The sequence below is a fragment of the Hippopotamus amphibius genome, chromosome 6 (genome assembly GCF_030028045.1).
Source record: "Hippopotamus amphibius kiboko isolate mHipAmp2 chromosome 6, mHipAmp2.hap2, whole genome shotgun sequence".
Lineage (NCBI taxonomy): Eukaryota > Metazoa > Chordata > Mammalia > Artiodactyla > Hippopotamidae > Hippopotamus > Hippopotamus amphibius.
In genome coordinates, this window is record NC_080191.1 from 76,647,207 (window position 1) to 76,653,206 (window position 6,000).

General features: G+C 43.4%; 1 protein-coding gene across 1 annotated transcript in view; it reads right to left on the reverse strand.

The window, feature by feature from the left end:
- BACH2 (BTB domain and CNC homolog 2) overlaps window positions 1-5,453 on the reverse strand; it is a 260,715-nt gene extending 255,262 nt beyond the window's left edge. Inside the window, exons 1-2 of the mRNA XM_057740233.1 lie at window positions 5,358-5,453; window positions 1,829-1,941 (exon numbers count right to left, since the gene is read on the reverse strand). The gene's annotated coding sequence lies outside the window, so the exon portion shown is untranslated. The remainder of the gene's footprint in view (window positions 1-1,828; window positions 1,942-5,357) is intronic.
- Between the last annotated feature and the right edge of the window lie 547 nt (window positions 5,454-6,000).

A 6,000-nucleotide genomic window follows, 5' to 3' on the forward strand; every position in this document is an offset into this window, starting at 1 on the left:
TGGTTACCAGTGGGGAGAAGGAAGGGGGGGTAATATAGGGGTAGGGGAGTAAGAAGTGCAAACTATTAGGTATAAAATAACCTACAAAGATATATTGTACAACGCAGGAAATATAGGCAAAATTTTATAACTATAAATGGAGTATAACCTTTAAAAGCTGTGAATTACTACACTGTACACCTGCAACTTATATAATATTGTCCAGCAACTATACTTCAATAAAAAATATATACTTATTTATTTATTTTTTTTTAAAGAGGGTAAGTATTGAAGCCAGAGCGAGGAAAAGGTCAGCAAAGGTTTCCTTCTCTTTGGCTTGGCTCAGCCAAATGAAAATCTCTCAAAAAAACAATTGCTTACTCTTTTCTGGTTTCTTCTGATGGGGCAAAGCATCCATGCCCGTGAGAAGCCCAAAGACATGGCCATGAGAAAAATTACCCCTGGAAAAGGGATCTTAGTAAAAGAATCTCAACAAGCTATTGAATACACGGGCTTTCTAAAGTCTAGGAATCCCATAATATGTTTTTAAGACCAAATCATCTAAAAGTGCTGTCCAACTCCATCACAGCCCCAGGTTACCTCTTCTTGTAGGTCTCTGGAAATGTCTCTCCCCTGTTTTAAATCCTTCAGTGGCTCTCAGAATGCAATCCTTCCCTTCTTCTCTGGGCTCCCATCTGCCATCTTCTGCCAGTGCAGATGGTCTCAATCAGGGCATTTTTGTCCCCTCAAGGGACATTGGCCAATGTGTGGGGACATTTTTGGTTGTCACAGCTGAAGTCAGGGGATAGGGATGCTACTAAACACCCCAATACAGAAGACAGCCTCTCACTACAAAGGATCACCTGGTCCGAACGTCAAGAGTGTTAAGGTTGAGAGATCTCGCTCCAGTTATACCAAACTGTTGTTCTCTACACACATCAGACTTTCTCATATGCTTTTTTGCCTCTACATAGGTTGTCTCCTTCACCTGGAATGCCATGCCCTACTTCTGTGTCCAAGGAATGACTATGCATCATATAGAATCCAGCTCAAGACGTCACCTCCTCTATACTCTCCTTTCCAGATCCCCCAAAGTTGGGTGTCCCTTTTCTGCTTCCATAGCTTCTGGTACATGCTTCAGGGTAGCCACAGAGGCCCGCAAATTGTCTGTCACCTGCTGAAGGCAAGACCTAAGCCCCATTCATCATTTATCTCCAGAGTGCCCACCTGGTAATCAATCGCTGCGTGCTGTATCAATCAGGGAATGGAAATGTTGCAGATGCACCCAGCACTAGGACTCTCTGGCAGCAATGTCTAAGGGACAACAGTGTCCCCAACACCAACACCAGCAAAAATTGATCAATTGCTTATAATGTAGACAGGGAGTCTATTAAGCACTGGTACACCTATTAACGCATTTCATCTTTACAACAACCCTGTGAGGTGGGTACCATTATCATCAGCATTTTACAAATGAGGAAACCGAAGCACAGAGCAGTTAAGCCACTTTCCCAAGGTCCTCAAAAGCGAGCATCTATAAGAGCTGATACTTAAACCCAGGCAGTTTGGCTCCAGAGACTCAATTTTCCAATATTCATGCCAAGCAGTTATACTAACAACCAATACTTCAGCTGCTCAGAGGCCTCGGACAAACACAAGTGATACCTACGGAAGACGACACCACCACCAAGCCCCCGTGACCCTGCCTGTCAACAATGCTCGCCAGCCTCCAGAATGCCTCTTGTAGGAAACGCAACCTCCTCACACCACGGAAAGACATCACGTATCCAAGGAAAATCATGGTACCATAAAGACAACACAAAGAATGAGTCCCCAAAGTGCCTCTTACCTTGTTCATGCCGTAGGGACTGCAGCAAGGGATCAGACATGTCACAGCGTGAGGCAGCTCTTAAAGATTCCCCTTGTTCCCGTAGACCTCACTTCCCGAAGCAGACGGCTGCACTGCAAACGCAAAGAGGAGACCCATCAGCTGGTGTTCAGGACGGCCCAGAGCAGCCTCACATCCAGTGGAACTTACTGCCATGATGGCAAGGCTCCACACCTGTGCTATTCAATATGGTAGCCATTAGCCACACGTGGCTACTGAGCACTTGACATGTGGCTAGTGCAACTGAGGGCTGAATTTTAAATTTTATATCACTTTAATTAAAGTTCAATGTAAACAGCCACATGTGGTTAGTGGCCACCATGTTGGACAGCGCAGTCTAGAGAGTCTAATCAAGAGTCCTGAGGCCACAGACACTGGGCGTGCTGGTGGCCAAGGAAAAGCTGGATATTATATGCTCAGGGTGACTGCAGATGCACAGGGACAAGAACACTCATTCATTCAATAACTCTTTTTTTGAGTGCTTACCAGGTGCTGAGTGCTGCAGATACAGTGACCAGAAAGCCAGAGAGGTCAGTTATATAAGGGTTTCTAGTGCAGGCTTTGGCCTCTTTAGGAGGGGAAAGGATCTAGCATGTGAGTAGCATGTGTGTCAAACCTAAATGCTTTCCATGCTGCCTACAGGAATAAAGGCACAGACCAGTTGGGAATTCCCTGGCCGTCCAGTGGTTAGGACACTGAGCTTCCACTGCAGGGGGAGTGGGTTCGATTCCTGGTCGGGGGACTAAGAGTCTGCATGCCACGCAGCATGGCCAAAACAAACAAACAAACAAACAAAGAACAGACCAGCATTTGTTGGAGCCTGACTGTACCACTGTCAGGGCTTAATAGCTACAACCTTCCACAGAGCTCCTCGAGAGGCAGTATACCATGAAAGACTTCAGGAGGTCTGTTTTCCATGGGCCAGTGAAGCAGGTGACCCAAAATCTCCTCAAATGGGAAAAAAGGGTCCCTGTTTTTATCCACACTACTCCCGGTGCTTTAGGTAGGTTTTAAGATTCATTTGAATTTTAGAATTAAACAGTTATTGTTCAGGCCCAGGGCTCTTAATTTGTCAAATATTAAGGAAAACTACAGAAAGAAAATATATTCAACCACTTAATTGGATTTGTAGCCTTTCCTTTGAAAGATGTTTCTGGGTGGATTTGAGAGGAAAACAAAACATATAAGGTACCTTATTATCACCTTACTTCTGTATTATTTTTTTCAGGTTGCATCTAGGAAGGATTTATGTATCTGAACCTTTCCATAAAGACTGGAATTCAAGGTTTAAGTGGAACTGCAGTGCTTTAGAAAATAGATTATTTTTAACTATAGTAACGATATAGAAAATGCTCAACAGGAAAAGCAAGAAGTACTCAGGATCCCACTAGCCCACCATCACCTCTAGTTCTTAGCAGCCAGCCTTGGTCTATCGGAGAACAAGAGGCATATCTGCTAACTGAGTCAAGAGCACAGAAGTCCAAGGCTATATTCTCCATATTAACATCTTTCACCATTAAGAAAGTGATTTTGCAATATACATTTTCAAAAGATAAATTCCTACTTCACACACATTACTAGTCTGTGAATACAATATTATTATAAATCAGAAGACAGGCAGAGGAAACTGCAGATCACTCTCTGGCTATTTGAGACACACAGATTCCAAAGAAAAATACCACATTCAGTCATAGCAATAACATATTTTAACAATGATGTACAACACGGAGAGACCCTGAAATTCGGACTCTGTAGCCTAAATACATCCAACACCCTCATCTGTACTTGAGGACTGGGTAATCATTGTTTCAAAGCCAAGAAAATTCAACATCTCATTCTAACCAATCTTAAAGTGACTGAAAGAAAAATTCTCCATGTAACTTTTACTCTTTGATTTTCCAGAAACAGATGTTAATGAATTGCTGGGTTTTAAAGTAGAATTCTACACATATTATTTCCTTTTTAACATACGTATTTGATCCATTTAAAAACTATGAACCAGCACTTAACTGGGAAGTTTGTCCCAAAGCCGGGCAGAGATGCCTGATGTCACAATTCCATTCAAGTGGACACATTGGTATCAACACAGGAAAGGTGGGCACAAGGAGATAATAAACAAGCAGACAGGGATTCTTGAACATAATTTCCCCAAGGAAATCCCACCCAGCTCCAATCATTCCACCACCCCATGCCCTCACAACGTGCTTACACAGTTTGCACTAAACTAATTTTGGATCCTCTCCTGTCCCCCCACACCCGCCAAGTGTTCCTGTATCATTTTCACCCATGTTGGTTCCAACACGAAGTCAGAATAAAAACTCTTCAAGGGAAATATTAGTCACCTAGAAAGTTCTTAATAAATATTATGAATAGATTTTTTTTCTTTGCTCTCACTCATAAAGCCTAGGATGATGTCATGACTCTTACTGTGGGGCCTTGACAACAACATTGACAATCGCTGGAAACTGCCTTCAGGGTTTTCTTAAAAGAGGAAAATCTTTTCATGTCCAGGATTATAATCTTTAGAAAAATACTGTTAAGAATACCTTACAGCTGTGCAGTGCTCAAAACTGTACAATGCGCTTTTATATTAATACTCTTATTTAGTACTGAGATCCATCTGAGTGGAAGTTTTCCTAATTAGGAAACCAGATGCAGAGAGGAAAATGAATTCTTCTTAGTTATGCTGTAGTAGGCAGTAGACCCTGGGCTGGAAGTGACTTCACTTAAAGATACTACAGAATTAAAATATATTCAAAGACCACAAATAAAAAACCTCCCCCACTACCACACACACACACATACACACACACACACACATACACACACACAGACCACGATTAACACAAATAACCTCAGTGAATGGATGGCAGAATTAGAAATTGGGTCAGTTTGCTTCTGGACAGCAACGGAAAAAACTAGCCTTAGTCTATCAAGTTCTTTCAACTTCCTTTGAAATACAGAGAACCTGGTTGTTTTGCAGCCAATTCAGTTTATGAAGAAGCTTAGAAAAATCCACAGCTTAAAAAATGAGATTGTCTCTTAGGTATAAAGCCTTGGGAGGAAAGATACCAGAGTTACCATAGTGGAATGAAGGGAGTTTTCTTTTTTATTCTATTTTTCAATGTTTCTTTTTAATCATTCAAAAAGCTGGATTCTCCTGATACTAAGCAAAGGGAAAGCACAGATGCCTTTCAAGGGTAGCTGGAGAAAGCCCACCCCAGAAGCCAACGTGTGACTTCCACTCCGTCGCTCCTAACAGGGTTGGTTCAACAAAGCCCATGGTCAACCTTAGGCATCTAAAAGGTTAATGAAATGCAATTCGTCTTTCCAGGTGGGTGAAGAAGTATGGGTAAGCAGGGAGGTGGAGACGGTACCTGTAAGCAGGGAGTGAAGAGAGAACAAGAAGAAAAGGTGAAGCCTACAAAGAAAGGAGAAAGCAACCAGAGCCCCGGAGACAGATTCAGCAATGTGGCCGAGGGCCCCTCACCAGCTGGTCCTCACTGCGGAAGGGACCCGGAAACTCAGGCTCCTGGTGACAACGCCACATCCTATGGCTTCTCTGGGATTATACACTCTCCGAGCCTGGGTGTCAGCAAGTGGGAGTTGGAGTGAAGTTAAGACCGGGCCTACCTGTTTCACCACTATTTATTTACCATCAATCTCCACCTACCACCAAGAAGAGTCTAGGTTATTTGGATCACTGATAATGGAGTAGAGAGGGATGGTGAGAACAGCATAAGCCGACTTTATTCTCTTCTCTGTACTCTGAAGAGAAGCGTAAACACGTGAAAGGCCTGGTGTGTCTGTGGGGGGGGGGGGGGGGGGCGGGGGGTTGCTATTTCTTGGCCCTTAAAAATGCAATCAATACATACTACCAATATACTAATCAAGGGGATAAGATGAGCTGGCCTTTTCTCCCCACTTCAACTCCCCGACCGCCCTACCAAGATGCTCATTCTAGAAGCGTTTTGTGATATAACTCAAAGCTGGGTAGCTCAGGCACTCCTATGGGAAACAAGGCAACAGGAGTCAACTGTGTATGGCTCACAGTGTTCAAGTTCCCGCTGGCTTTCACATATAACACACCCCGAGGTCAGCCTGTGGCAGGGTGTCCGGTCCCTTCCCTCCCA